The following is a 15,941-nucleotide window of genomic DNA, read 5'->3' on the forward strand; positions in this document are numbered from 1 at the left end:
CCACATTCATTGTTAAGAATCATGTTGAAAGCAGCTCGGAAGCAGGGCTATTGCAGATAAGAGCATGTATGCAGCTGTCACACTCCTTATGTGATGCAAAACTGGCAGTCAGATTAGCATGTGCGTGGCAGAAGCACAGCTTCACGCATGGTGCTGGTGTTACCAGTGCAGGGCCCAGCCTTCTGCTATAGAACAGGGTCGGATTGCAATGCCCAAAGGGCTGGTCTCGCAGATCAGTAGAAGGGTTGCTTTTTTTGGCTGTTGGTCTGCCTGTTTTATGTGCAGAGGGGCGGTTTGAATTTATTGACAGCTAGAACAAATACATGCATTCTCCCTTAACTTGAAAAACACTTATGTAGTTTGTCTTTACAAGTTTGAAACTGCTCTGGGGGACCACCCTCCAACCATCTGAATCTTAATGTGGGCCACTTTTATTTTTATGCCCAGACCTATTTCTGTTCCATTCTCACCCTGCCACAGCAACTGGTTTGAGTAAGTTGATGTGGCAGATCATCACAGCTGAACATTCGGCCTAACACCAGGTCACGTGCAATGCTTAAGGTGTTTTCAGAGGCCTCCATAAATTCCTGCAGTACTCAAACGCAATGATTGCAAGCGGCTATTTTAGAGTGAAACATGCCTGTAGCTTTAAAGTTGCCATTTTTTTTTTGGGGGGGGGGCATGTTAAGCCCCAAGGCCCCCACGGCCTCTGCCGGCTCCCAAGACAGCTCTTTAACTTTTCAGCAGCCCGGGTGGGAGCAGCACTTTACTCTGTTCCTGCCCGGGAGGGAGCAACGTTGTGTTCCTGCCTGGGAGAGTTCTGGCAGGGAATAACGTTCATATTCTCTGCCTGCATTCTCCCAGGCGGGGAACTCGGGGGGGGGGGGGGGGGGAATCCAGTGACACTGCAGCTCTACTGCAAAACCGCCATGCACAGTCTTGAGATCATAAATGTCTCAAGATGTCGTAAGATGTTGAAGTGATGTTATCAATGATGTCATAGAACAGGTCATGACTGGTGTAATATGGGAGGTATTAGCAGTGCATGATGAGGGCACAAATTATAGCCATATAGGCATCTATTGATATCACATAGAGAAGTTAGTTCATTTTGGTGATAGGGACTGTTGGGTCTTTTTTTTTTTTTTTTAAACAAATTTTTTTCTTTTGCTTATGTTTCAGTTTGTGAGTGCCTGACCACACTCCAGTAACTGCTACCAAACACTCATTGCCGCTTCAGTGATTCATGTCCTTCATACACTGCTTACAACCACAATGCTTTGAAATGAGCATTTAACCCATTTTAGAATGGCTGCTCGTCTGTGCATGCATGCACAAAGCTGGCCATCTTTGAATGCGCTTTGAAAACATGCCAAAATGGGCATCCTTGTATGTGCCTGGGTACACAAGAGGTGGGTATCTTTGTACGTTTTTGGAAAACTGGATTACAAAACCATTCAAAGATGTCAGTCAGTACGTTCATGGGTGGCCATCTTTGAATGGTCTTGTAAAACTTAAATAAAAAATCATTCAAAGAGTGCCATCTACATTTCCACAAGGGTGAGTGTGCGGTGCGCACACACACAAAGCTATTTTTTCATGTTTATGTCATAAAGCTTTACAAACACATAAAAAAAACCTCATTGACAAAACCAAGAAGTTGTCTGCCAATACCAGACCCATTGACTGTGCTAATGGTTTGCTTTTATTTTTTATTTTTTTTAATTCCTGTCCTGTAAAACAAAGACTCCAACAGGGTTGGGGTAAAAGGCTTTCAACCAGCATTTATTTGCCACAGACAGAAAACTATACAGCTCACTAGCTGGATCCGGATATTCTAAAGGAACGGATTTCAGTTTTGCACTAGTTTAGCAAAAACTCTAATAGCAATATACCTTTTACACAAGAAAAAAAATGTTACATCAACATTGTTGTCCGTTTATTTTGTAGCCAATCAATATATACATGCATTCTTATTTGGCACGTGTGTACTAGCATCTTTGTTAGGTTAAGACATGGGTTAGTTAAGAGCATCCTGCATACCCTTTTTCATTTGCAGCAATTTGGATAACTTCAGCACTTGTCCCAGTCCAGTCCCTTTCAAATACACCCATACATTTGCTTCCCATACCTTTTCTTACAAGCAACCTGTAATTAAACCAACCCACACCACTTCTTGTAGATTAACCCGTTATTTTGTACATAACAAGTATGATTAGATTGCCAATAAACATCATGTTTCTTAGGCATACATCCAGGTCTCAATCATAATACACGGGTCATAAATCAATCACTGTTAACATAAATCAATCACATGTCGTCATAAATCAATTGTGATGGACCAGCAATTGGCCATCATACCCGCGGTTACAATTCTTTTCAGTCCTGGCCTCTGCTTGTCATGTCTTTCTGACATTTTCTTTTGTCGGCAATCCAACATGCCACTTTAGAGGGGGTTCACCAAGTCCTGTTTGTTTTACCATGTTTCACTGAGAGGGAAGTCTCTTAGTCCCTTTTTAGGCCCAACTCACTACCTTGCGTGCTTCTGTTCCCTGCCATCCGTCACGGCAGGTCTGGACTGCTAGAGTGATGTTCCACTTACTCCCCTTTGCCGGCTCCTTTACATTCTGCCGTAAGGCATCCCCAGGTGAGTGGCCCTTTCCTTAGCACACTGCCTTACTAGGTGTGTTTGCCTTTAAAATTTGGTAAAACCTCATTCACAGTCCGCCACGCTACCTGCGAGGCTCACGACTCCTGGCAGCTACCCTCAACCTTAGGTACTGTTTTTGTTTTTTATGTACCAGCAACCTACTTGTGTCATTGCTGTCCATAAATTTGCTCAGAACACTTCCATCCCAACAATGGATAGGTGTACGCCGTCTGGGGCATATAACTCTGGATGCCTAGGGTGGATCAGCCCATGGCAAATGCTTTCTAGCCCATTTGTATTGCAATATTTGCTGACAGAGATGTTCAGTTTTCTCCTGGAATTGTCCACCGCTCTATCTGACATCGCCCCGGACCATGTGAGCCTGGGGATGATTTTTGACCAAATGATGGTGGTGTTGGTGAAGGACCATGCCAAGACCGTTAAATTCCACTGGATGCTGTTCAAGAGGTCTTTCCGCCCTAGCTGCACTAGGTCGTTGCCCCCTAGATGAATGATTATTATTGAAGGCAGTTGTTGGGCTTCCGCTTGGATCCCGCATAGGGTCTCTGCCAGCTGGCCCCATCTCATTCCGAGGTAGCCCCACTATCTGCTGCTGGTGGCCACTGGGCCTCTCCTCTGTGTTCTACTGGCATGATTCCACCATGCTTGCATTCTGCAGATAAATCGATGTCACACTACCCACACTGTTCTGTTTTGTGCGCCTGCCAAAATAATTACTAAAAACGTCACAAGACAGCATCCATCCGTGTCCCGCTCATAACAGTTGTGGCCTTATGTAACTTTTGAATGCGCTGAAGCGCCACCTGCCTACTGCTTTGATGGCTTCATCCTGCAAACCATGCTGTGCCTGTCATTGTGGCTGCCCCTATCCTGAAAGTGTGTGCACCAAACTCTGCTGGTGCAAAGCCCCCCGGCTCAAAAATCTGCACATTACCCCACTGAACTGGTACTTACTCAGCCACTCCCCATCGCTGTGCATAAAGAGAGGGCCCTTCACCTCAGGGCAGATCCCCATGTAGGCCCTCAAACTGCATACTGGGCAGAGCTTTTGGTCTTCTATGCAGTTGCGCTGGACCCATGAGCCCCAGCCTTTTTGGTCCGTTTTTTACTTCCTCAGCAGCAGGCTTACTTGTTCCATGTCTAGCTTGGTGTCCTCCACCTAAAAGCAGGAACTCCCTGCCCCACATTTTGATGATGCCACTAGCTCACTGATGGGAACTGCCCCAAAAAACACTGTTATGAATGCTGCCTTGAATAGGACATACTCATATGGGTTGGTTGCTACCTTCCTCAGCGCATCTATTAATTCTGTTAACTTTGTAAAATCTATGAGTTGCCTCTTGTCCTGTTTCTTCCCTTCCAGTCGCTTCCACCCTTTCATTGCCGCTATGATGTAGTGTGAAGCTGTGGGGTCCATACCCGTTTGTATGGAGGAGAAATGAGCTACTGCAGCCAGGTGGGCCTGAGCCCAGGACTTATTTCTTCTTTGTTGGTATGCCTGTTTTATGAAGTGTTCCACTGCCCGGGCCGTGGCTTCAGGTTCCCCCAGAGACTCTAGCTCCCCCATCTGCATTAGAGACCTGACATACTTCCTGTAGTGCTGTCTCCGGCTTGAGTGCATTATCAATCAATAAAGACAGGTCCGCTCCGCCAGTTCCCTGAGCTCTTTGGAGAATGGTGTCATTGCCTTTTGCGCTTCTGGGGCTGGCTTCCTGAACTTATCTATCAGAGAACAAGAGAGCGCATCAGCCAGTGAGTTTTTAACGCCTTGGACATATCTTGCCCTAATGCCAAGGTTTTCCTGAAGCTGCAGGCACACCAGTCGCCTCATCAATCTTAATGTATCTGGGCACGTGGCTGATCCTTTGTTAATGGCTATGACCACAACGTGATTTTCATATTGCGCAATTGATTACCCCAGACTGTGAGGGGGACCACTATGGGGAAAAGATCCAGAAATGTGATGTTGGTGGGGATACCTAGCTCCTGTCACCTGTTTGGCCATTTCCCTGCACAGCATTCTTTGCCCAGGATAGCACCAAAACCGCAGCTGCCTGCTGCATCTGTGACTAACGCTATCTCTTTCGCCATTACCCACCCTTCTCTCCAAATCAGGAGTCCGTTAAACTTCCTCAGGAAGGTCTTCCACATGGCCAGGTCCCGCTTGACCCCAGACCCTAACCTGGCGCGGTGATGTCTATACCGTAGGCCTTCTGTCAACCTGCTCAAATGCCTAGCAAACACCCTGCCTGCTGGTATTACCCTGGCTGCAAAATGTAATTTCCCAACCAGTCTCTGCAGGTCACTAAGGGTTGCCTTTTCTCTGCTCTGCATTGCCTTGATTTCTTCCTTCAGCTATGAGACTCTGACTGCTGGTAGTCTTGACGTTCCCACCACTGAAACCAGTTCAATGCCCAAGAGTACAAGGGCAGTTGCTGGGCCCACTTGTCTTCCCTTCTGCTAGTGGGACCCCAAGTTCTTTTGTTAGCGTTTGGAAACCCCTCAGTGAGCTGGCGCATTCGCTTGTCCCCGATTTCCTCACGAACAGGAAATCGTCCAAATAGTGCATCTTTCCCCCCCTGCAGGTGTCTCCTATGCAGTGCCCATTCCAGGAAAGTACTAAACCGCTCAAAATACGTACAGTAAATGGAGCAACCCATTGGCAAGGACTTCTCAAAATACACCCCTCCTCGTGCTAAAAACCCAGCAAGTGGAAGATCCTTGGATGCATGGTAGGAGGTGGAAAGCTGACTCAATGTCAGCCTTTCACATCAATGCTACCCTGCCTGTTGCCTTAATCATGTCAATAGTATCTTCTACTACGGCAGTGCCCACGGAACACTCATCCGTGGGGATCCCAACGTTGACTGATGTTCCTTCTGGGAATGATAAACGGTGTATAAGTCTGTTTTGGCCCGCCTCCTTTTTGGGGACTAAGCCTAATGGTGAAATAATCATGTCTCTGGGGGGTGGATAAGGGAAAGGGCCTTCAATACACCCCAGCCTCTTTTCTTTTTCTATCTTTTGCTGCACCACTTCAGGGCGCTCCTTAGCTGATTTCAGGTTCCTAACACCCCCTCCCCTTCTTCCCTCCCCCTGCACCCACCACCCAGGGACTGGGCTGTAAATGGGTTGACAAGACCTTCTTTGAAACCCTTTACCAAGCATTTTACATCTCTTCTATTGTGATATTCATTGGCTAACTTTCACAGCATAAGCGTGATAATGGGGGATTTGGCTATCCCTGTGCATCTGTGATCTGATCTTGCACCCTGCTCCCCATGTGCAAACATCAGTGTCATACTTCCAAGCAGATGGGCGGTGGGGGGGGGCTACCTCCTTGCCCTTTGCTATTCTGCCATGACTTGAACTTAAGAAATTGCCTAGGCTTCTCCTGATTTCTTTTGTAGTATGTGCTCCGAAAGGAATACACCCCCTTTCCCGCCCAAGCATTGTACTCCTTAGCAACCAACATCTTGTGCATGTAACTGGACACATTCTCTTCATTCCATTCCATCACTGGGTGGGCTTGCATCTTTAATCTAAAGCTTTTATCGTATTCCAACCAAGCGTCCCCTGGGAATTGCTGGTGTGCCTCATGTATTTTTGATTCATAAAGCCATAGGTCAGATGCACAGTGGGGGAATTTTTCCACTATGACACGCGCCATAATCCTGAATGCATCAAGCCAATTTTCAAAATTCATTTCTTTCCTAAGTTTTCTCCTTTCCTGTCTATCCTCTTCCTTTTTATCACATGTTGTGAGGTCTAAACCTTCTAATTGTATCTCTAGTAGAGTGAATATATATATGAATTCTTTTTGCCAAATACTCTCTTTTATTGTTAATGGGATTGCGTTGGCCAATCCGGCCGCCTTCGTGGTCATTGTAGGTGTGCCTAAAGGGAGTCTCAAATATGCTTCAGGGGCCTGACTTAGTGAAATGCAGGGGCCCTTTTCATTCAGCCCCTGCCCCCATGCCGCTGTGGGTGGCCCAGAAATCACCTGTTCCTGTCTCTCTTTCTGCCCATCCGCTCCTTTACTGCTACTGGACTTTGCTTCATCTAACCGCCCCCCTTTGCGTTCTAGCTTATGCACTGTGCTGCCTCTGTTAAATAGCAATGGGGCAAAAGACTTTAGGCGTTCTTTGACTATTGTGCTAATATGTTCACCCTCCGCTGTCTTCGTTGGGCTGATGTTGCTGTGCTCTGCCGCTGCTGTGCTGGATGTGTGTGGCTGGGTCATACCCCGCAACTTCTTTGGTGCTTTCTGCGGAGGCTTGCTCTCGACTCTTTGACGCTTCCTTGGTTTCTCTAGTGGCTCTTGTTCAGCGTCCAAGTTCATTGCGGTCCCTTGCTCACTTGCCCCTTCTACTGTTAGCTGCTCCCTTTGGCTGCCCGTTGTGTCTGATGCCATTTTTGTGCGCAGCCAATCCTTGCCGCGCTTTAAAGTCTCCATCCTTACCTTTGCCAGCATTTGTTTGACCTCATCCTGCTCATATTGCTCAAACCTCCCCGATCCTCCATTTTTTCCCTTTTCCTTTTAAAAAAAAAAAAAAAAAAACCTTTAAAATGAAATCGTCCAACTTTGCTTGTAGGAGGTAGAGTTTTTATATACCTCTACCTGCGCTTTGGGCCCGTGTTGCTAAAGACCTCTTTCGCGATCACGCTTGTCTAAAACAGCGTGCCTGGCCCTTTAACTCTCTGCGAGACTCTGGAACGGCCCCACCCTCTTCTAGATGTGCTCCTCATATTCGAGCCAGCGGCCTTCTTGTGACTTTGCTGCCTGCTGATTTTACTTCTGCCCAGGATTTTCTGCCCACCAGCCGTGGTTTCTCCTTTTGTGAGGTGCCGGAGTCATGTCACTGCCTTGTACACAGCTGTCCTCTGGCCCTTCTTTCCACCGCTGGCCACGGAGGGCTGCAAAACAGCACGTCTGGCCCTTTAAATTTATGTGAGGCTCTTGAACGGCCCCACCCTGTTCTGGATGTGCTCCTCACAATCGAGCTAGCGGCGTTTTTGTGACTTTGCTGCCTGCTGATTTTACTTCTGCCCAGTATTTTACCCCCACCAGCCGTGGTTTCTCTGTGTGAGGTGCCGGAGTCGTGTCGCTGCCTTGTACACAGCTGTCCTCTGGCCCTTCTTTCCAACGGCTGCCACGGAGGCCTGTAAAACAGCACACCTGGCCCTTTAGATCTATGTGAGGCTCTGGAACAGCCCCGCCCTCTTCTGGGATGCGCTACACGTAATCAAGCCGGCGGTCTTCTCGTGAACTTGCTGCCCAATCTTTTCCTCCGGCTTGCCACAGGTTCTCTTTTTGTGATGGTGCAGGAGTAGCGTCGCTGCCTTGCTTGCAGCTGTCCTCTGGCCCCTATTTCTGCCCGCTGGTCGCGGAGGCCTGCCGTTGTTCCAGTGCCCCAAGTCACTGCCCATTGGCAGCTGTCCTCAGGCACTTGGTCCCGCCTGCCAGCCGCGAGGTCCTGCTGCTCTTCAACCTGGGTGGGGTGCTTGGAGTCGCCACGCTGCTTGCTCGCAGGTGTTCAGCGTACCCCTTTCCACCCTCCAGCTGCTGCACCTGCTGGTTCCTGCTGCCCAGTGTGGTGGCCAGAGTCGCGTTGCTGCGGGTTCACAGCTGTCCTCTGGCCCCTGCTCCGCTTCTTCCCTGCACGAGCACCCATGGGGGCAAAAGTTAGTGTGGCCTTGTAAATTGTAGCCAGGTGTCGGGGATGAGGACAAGCTGGACCTGGGGGACTGTGAACATAGCTGCACTATAGTCCCAACACCTGATGAGATTTGCCAAGCACAGGCTTTCCACCACATCTCAGCAGCAGAATTGTGTGTAAGAAATAAGATTGCATGGTAAAGGGGCTAAGAAGGTGATATCGGACCACAAGTGGGGAAGAGCCTCTGATCCACTGCTTTGGCCCTCTGGCCCAGTGTCAGTGGTGCCAGGTGGGCCCTACCAATGGGCCCCCCTAGCCCAGCCCCATTAATATCATGACAGTTCTGGGGCCTGCTCGAGCAGGGATTACAAAATACCCATTGCACGAGCAGGGCAGAGTGGCTGGTGTGCAACGAACCCTAGCATGGTGGGGGGGAAAGGTTCGCCGAGGGCACCCAGCTCAAATAAGATGGACATATATGCGGTACTGCTTCCAGCACCTACAATGGAGTTTTTTTTTTTTGGTGGGGGGGGGCAGACACTGACCACGACAGAGGGGGAGAAAGTGCCCAAAGATGCACCAAACATCAAAGAAATAACAAAAGTGATAAAAGACTTGAAGGAATCATTTGAGCTGAAACTGGATGCAGTTACAATAGAGGTCACTCTCCTCCGGGTGGACTACCAGAAAATCTCAGAGAAAGCAACCACCACTGAATCCAAAGTCTCTGCCTTGCAGGTGTCCATGAAATCGCTTGAGGAATGGGTTCAAAGACTGGTGAAGGCGCATATTATGATGGCAGCTAAATTGAAGGATCAGGAGGGGAGGGCAAGGTACAACAATAGGTGGGTAGTGGGATTACCAGAGAAGGCAGAAGGCCCCAGTGTCGAGCTATTCCTGGAGAACTCATCACCAAACTCCTCAAACCAAAGAGACTCTCCCAATACTTCACAATCGAGAGCGCCAATTCCCCCCACCCCAAACTGGGTGCACCGCCCAGGACCATTACTGTATGGAAGTTCAATTACAGGGATTGCGACGCCATCCTTCAAGTGGTTCTAGTGAAGGGAGATACTCAGCTTGATGAAACAACAATCCGTTTTTTCCCCCCAGACTTCAAGGTTTAGGTACAGCATCAGCATCACAGCTTCCTGAAAGTTAAAAAAAACTCCTGGTGAAGCAGATCTGAAATACATGATGTTGCTCCCTGCAAAACTCTGGGTCAACCCTGGTACTTTGGACCTGAGGAGGCCTGGGACTGGTTGGAGGGCTGGCGTTTCATGAAGAAAAGAAACAGGAACGCTAAGAAAGACAACAAAACGTCTGGATGACCGTTGTTCCTCAGGAGACGATACTGGGGTCCAGGATGAATACGGGCCCACAGATTTTGACTACTAACTAAAAGTGAGGGCTGCCAGGGGAGACTGCTCTGCGGTCGAAATGTCTTTTCTTCATAGCTACTAGGGTGAATCTAATAGGTTAGGCACATGCTGTTCCAGAAATTACTTTCATTGGGATGTATTGATTAACAATTGATTTCTGATTGGCGTACAAGCAATATTCTGATTGTCTGATGTTTCTATGGGGGCAACAGGCACTCTGCATGTTGGGGTGTTGGGCAGTTCTACGCTTGCCTTGCAAGGGGACTGATGGGTTACGGTTTGCTTTAATTTGTGTTTGAGTTAATGATTTTTGGTTACAGTGACAAGGCAATGCAAGGCAAAACTGTGATAGAGAAAAGGACGCGAGCAAAAGGCGTAGATAAGGGGGCTTTTGATGGACAGGGTGGATATGACACGTAGGGATGTGGGTGCCCCACTTTCAGGGGAAGACTCCAGAATTAGAAATACTCTAAAGGCAATGACCTGAAATGTTAATGGGCTTGGGAGTAAAATAAAGAGAACCATGGTATTGCAGTACCCGAACCGTCACTCCCCAGACATTGTACTTCTACAGGAAACCCATCAGAAGGGTAACAAATACCAAGCCCTAAACAGGATGGGTGACACCTGACAGCACACGCAGGCTTTGAATCTGACTCCAGGGGAGTTGGGATACTTATTAAAAAGTCACTCCCCTACATCTCACAATGGGTACCCGACATAAGGCCAGGAGCATATCTGACCATGCCCCGTTTGAGGTGTTCTTGCACGGGAGGGCTCAACGGGGAGGGGCGATACTGCATGTAGATCCCTGGTATTTTAAGGGGAAAAAAAAGGATGGAGCTTCTCAGAATGTCCGCTGTGAGGTATTTTTGAGAAAATATGGGTACATGGACTCCCACGGCATGTTTGGAAGGCGTTCAAGTCAGTGATATGACAACAGGCGATCTTTTTGATTGCTGAGTTTAAATTTAAAAAAGATCAACAAACTGAATTGGGAAAGGTGGAAAGGGAGATTCAAGATCTTGAGAGAGGGGAATCCGATTGGCTGACTCCCGACAAGGGCACAGATTATGACTCAAATGAGTTAAGTGCTGCACGATATCAGAAGGGCAGGCCAGAGCGCATGTCCTTAGTACACAAGGCGGACTATGTGAGGTCGGGAATAAGGCGGGCAAATTATTGGCATGGCTGCAGAGGAGAGACCATGACAGGGGGTGGGTACTCCAGATCTGCGACAGAGGTGGGGAAACAACGATGCAATTTGCTATTATGTGGCACTTTAAACACCTGTCTTGGGTGCCACAATGGAGGATTGTATTGAGTTCCTCAGAGATATTCAAGTCCAAACCCTGTTGGAAGATGACAGAGAAGCCCTTGAGAGTGAGATCATGGAAAACAAATTCAAACAGCCTTGAAAACCTTACACTAGGGAAGGCAATAGGTCCTAATGGTATACCCGTTACAATATACAAAGGAATGGACTCAAAGGTATTTAAACATTTACAGGCAATGTATCAAGCAGCGCTTAAAGAGGGTGTGCTCCACTAGATCAAAGAATTGCAACAACTGTAGTGCTCCCCAAGAAAAATCTGCCTCCTACAGATTGCTCATCCTACCGCCCAATATCTCAGCTGAATGTTGAAGCCAAGGTTTTGGCCAAGGTACTGGTATTCATTGCGGAATATCATCACTACAATCATACACCCTGACCAGTCAGGATTTATGCCACGGAGGGGGAAGACGTCTAAATTTAAGGCGATTATATGATGTGTTACACATGACACAAGGCCCCTGAGAAGAACCAGCAGCAATCCTTGCTTTGGATGCACGTATGCCATTCAACAGTGTTGAGTGGGACTACGTCTTTACCGCCCTTCAGCATCTATGATTCAGCCCTTGTTTTATGTGCCTGGGTCAGTCTCCTATACACGAACCCAGTGGTGAAGGTCAAAGGTAATGGAGGGTTGCCCCAAAGGTTTGGCTTGGTCAGCAGTACCAGGCAAGGTGGCCAGCTAGCCCCAATGATATTTGCCCTGTAACGGGAGCCATTAGCAGCCTGGATCCTGACTGATCTGCTTATTTGTGGAATCCAGGAACGGGTGCATGAGAGGAACGCTTCTCTTTATAAGGATGACGTTCTGCTCTACCTTGGTAACCCAACGTTGTCCATAGATAAAGTACTGCAGGTATTCCGTATAGTCAAGGTCCACTCTGGTTACCATATCAATTGGGACAAATCTTGCTTGTTTATGCTGATGGGGGGAAATATCACACTTAACACGTGAGACAGTGTGGATGGTGGAATCATATGGTTTTAACTATTTGGGTATCCATATCACACAGGATACAGTGGAATTCCTGAGCAGCAACCTGTATGTCATATTAGACAGACTACGTCAAGATGTAGTTCATTGGCGGAAGCTGCTACTATCCCTGATGGGAGAGCAGCCCTATATAAAATGATGGCTCTATCCCACCTTTTAAAACCTTACAAAACACAACATTCCTCATACTGAGATCCTTCTTTCACAAAGTTGATCAAGAGGTATGACTTCTCCTTGGGGATGGTGGGATTCCTAGAATAGCATTGAACAAGCTTAAAAATTGGTTTATGATAGAGGTCTGGCAACCTAGATACTCTGAAATATTATTGGGCCTCCCAGTTAGTAGTCATCCAGGGCTGGGTCTATGGTGATTGACCAGAACTAGCACTCCGGGTAGACAGAGACGATGGGTGCCAGGGACAATCCTGCCATACTCTACAAGATCGGACGAAGACAGACCCTGCTGACGCACACTTGGTTGAAACATGGGGGTACCCTGAGATTTTTGGGATGGGCGGGTAAAATGACCAAACAAACTCTCCTGTGGGATAGTCACCTCTTATCTGAAGTGGGAGGCCTTGAAGGCTTAGCAAAATGGGGGCTCCTGGGCAACGGCTGGGAGACATCTGACGGGATGAGGGGGCCCGGCCCTTTGAGGAATTACAGGTCGAATTTCAATTGGCTGACTCTGAGCAATACCATTATAAATAAGTGACGCAGGCCCTCACAACTCATATCACCCAGGGGCTACAGGTGGAGGAAACTTCCCCGCTTGAGGACTGACTTTTGATGGACTCTATGCCAGAGAAAGCCATCTCCCTAACATATAAAAAGATTATGAATAATACCCTCAACGTTTTAGGTCCCCTGAGGGCTACGTGGGAGGGGGAACTGGGGGACTTCTATGATGAGGAATGGGGGAGGTGTTACAAAGTCCAAGAGTCATAACAATGATGGCTGGGTTTTGCCTAGTCCAACTTCTCAGTCTTCATAGATCTTATTATGCAACAACAATGCTATATAAAAGACGGGGAGGGCGTCCTTGAAGGGCTGCATACGGGGATGTAGTCAGGAAGATACATACTGTGGACATGTCCAGTGATTCAGACTTATTGAGAGAGTGTCACTAGGGTAATGGCAAGAGAGTGACAGCAGAAGGTCCGCTAGATGCCAAAATGGTTTCTCAATGTGAAAGGTGAGAGGATGTGGCCAAAACACACCACACTGTGGTTAGAGGTGGGGGCCAGTGTCGCAAAAAGGAACATTGAGAAAGTGTGAGGAGCACCACTGCCTCACTGGATCAAGATTGGCAGAAGGATATAGACTGGTACAAAAAATGTGGGAAACATGATATATCAAGGGAGGGTGTGTGTTAAAAAATGGGAAAAGTTCTGGGACAAATGGCACTCCTTCCAGAAAGATGGCAACATATTGGACTGAGGGTATGAATAATGTGAGTAATGGAGAGCAACGGGTACTAGCAAGGTTGGCATTGTGGTGTAAAGCATATCTATTTATGTCTCAAGGTGGAGTAAGGTGGGGTGTTGCAATATGTTAAATCTAGTCCTGTCGATAAGCATTAATTGCTTGAACCTGACACGGCCTTAGTTTGTTATGAAAAAAATAAAAAGATGTTTAAAAAAAAAAATATATATATACTTTGCCCCTCCTACAAGAAGGATGATTGATGCCGGTTGTGAAATAATGGACATTCAAATAACTGCCAGTTAACTGCTTCATATCCAATTGGCTAGTGCAAATGTGCTTGAATGTGCTCATATCTGCCATTTTCCTGTAAGATGGTTCTGTTATGAGATTGTCTCTAAAGAGAGAAAGCATGGTCAGGTGTATGAGGGCACCCCATCATGCTTGAAATATGAGGTGGGACCTGACACCATCCCTCGTAGGAAGGATACTTTTGGGCCAGGGCTATGACCTGAAAGGAATGAGCAGGACTGAGGGAACCCAAGGGTTTGGCCACCAAGTCTTAGGCCTCTTTGAGCCACTAACACAGAGACTTCTCAGGCTCTCTGTCAAGCAGCCTGTCCACACACTCAGGCGGCATAGAGAGGAGTTGGTGAACTTGAACCTGTCTATTCCTACTATAGGCCATAAGTGGGGAATGGGCAGCAAGTCACCACTAAGGATTACTATAAAGGAATGCCTCTTTTTGCATGTTTACTCCCATATTGTTGGACAGATGCTGCTGTTTTTTTTTTTTACTCAAGAGTGCAGTGAGGCCTGCTAACCAGACCTCAGTGCCAGTGTTTTAACCATATACAAATTACATGTTTAGGTGGATACACCGAATCGGCAAGGCCTGACTTACTTATAAGTCCCTAGTATATGGTACTCAGGGCATGTAAGAGTGTCCACTCAGGGCTGGAGTACTGTTTGTGCCACCCTTCGTGTGACAACGTACAAAATGGCTCTCACCATGCCACTGCAAACTGGAAGGGCAGTACTTTCACTGCCAGTCTGACTTTGCCTTTTAAACCAATGGCAAAGCCACCATATTCCTTAACATTATATATATGTCTCATCTAAGGAAGACCTATGGAAGAGAACTGTATTTTTTTTTTTTAAGACAGACATATGTTTTACGATATGTCTTAACAGCAACAATTCTAAATTGTCGTTTTTGCTGTGGGTAAAGTTAGAAGCCCCACTGGCTAACAGAGTTACCATGTGACATACCAACCCAGCTAACATTTGAATAGGACTACCTAACTGGATCATGTAAGGTATCAAATTAATTGTGACATTAAATGCGACCTGATGGCCAGGTCGAAATTTACGTCATTATTAAAGGTAGGCAACATTTATAAAGTTGCCACTCTGTGCTCTGCTCATCCAGTAGCCTCAGAAAGGCACATACACAGACCGCCTGGGGAGATGTGGGAACGACTCCTAGTCTCAGGAACAAAGCCAGGACCGCAGTAGATGGGTGTCACCTCCTCTGCCTGGATGGCCACTCAGGGGTTAGTCAAGAGGCGAGCTTCAAAGGAGAAGCCACCTTTGATGGGCCACCTGGCCCAACACCCCTGAGCTGGATGCCTTTTGTTCCTACAGACAGCATGGAGACAGGACCAGAGAGGAGAAACCCACCCCTAAACCAGTTTTAACGTGGGTGTGTAGCCCTCTTATAGCCACATCTCTATGGTGGGCTACCAAGCTCCTGATGACCAAGGAAGGGTTGTACCACCTTGAAAGGGGCAAGAATGTGATATTCTAGGATAACCAGGAGCCAAACATCACAGGACCTTTGTCACTAGATAGGAAGGGACCCAGTAGCCCATTGCCTAGTAAACGCCTGGTCCTCTCAAGGCACTTTCCTTGAATAAATATGGTATCCATGGCACCCGGACCATCAGATCATGCTAGAATCGGAGATAGAACCGAAGGAGGGCTGTCCAACTGCCCTTTGACCCACACAAAGAGAGGCTGCATGCTCTGAAGGACTGCACCTGCTGCACTTCAGGCTGGCAAAGTGTGGACTGTGCCTATGGCTCTTGGCTGAGGGGAAAAATTGATTCCCAACATCCAACAACAGAAGGACTACAAGGATCATTCGGCTGATCTCCTGGTACCATCTCCAGGGACACAAGAGCTGAAAGAGTTCAGACCGACAAGTTGGTAGCCACAAGAGATGTTCTGTCACTACAAGTCGCCAGGCACCCAAGAGGACAAATCAGAGATAGCCCAAACCTCCACCTTTGTCTGCTGAACGTGGGAGTGCTATCTTGGACCAGATGTGTCCTACCCAAGTGACACTAGCCCCCACAAAAGGATTTTGGCCTCAACCAAGATGCATACTGACCAGTAACCCAGTATCGGCTGGCCAGCTACTGCAAAGTAGAGGACTTCAAGAGACCCAAGTTCGCCCCACTTCACCCGTAGA

At 47.6% G+C, this 15,941-nt stretch overlaps 1 protein-coding gene across 1 annotated transcript in view; it reads right to left on the reverse strand.

Annotated features, from left to right (window-relative positions):
• BCKDHB (branched chain keto acid dehydrogenase E1 subunit beta) overlaps positions 1–15,941 on the reverse strand; it is an 880,450-nt gene that overhangs the window by 594,007 nt on the left and 270,502 nt on the right. The window lies entirely within an intron of this gene.

This window comes from Pleurodeles waltl, chromosome 5, assembly GCF_031143425.1.
Source record: "Pleurodeles waltl isolate 20211129_DDA chromosome 5, aPleWal1.hap1.20221129, whole genome shotgun sequence".
NCBI classification, from domain to species: Eukaryota; Metazoa; Chordata; class Amphibia; order Caudata; family Salamandridae; genus Pleurodeles; species Pleurodeles waltl.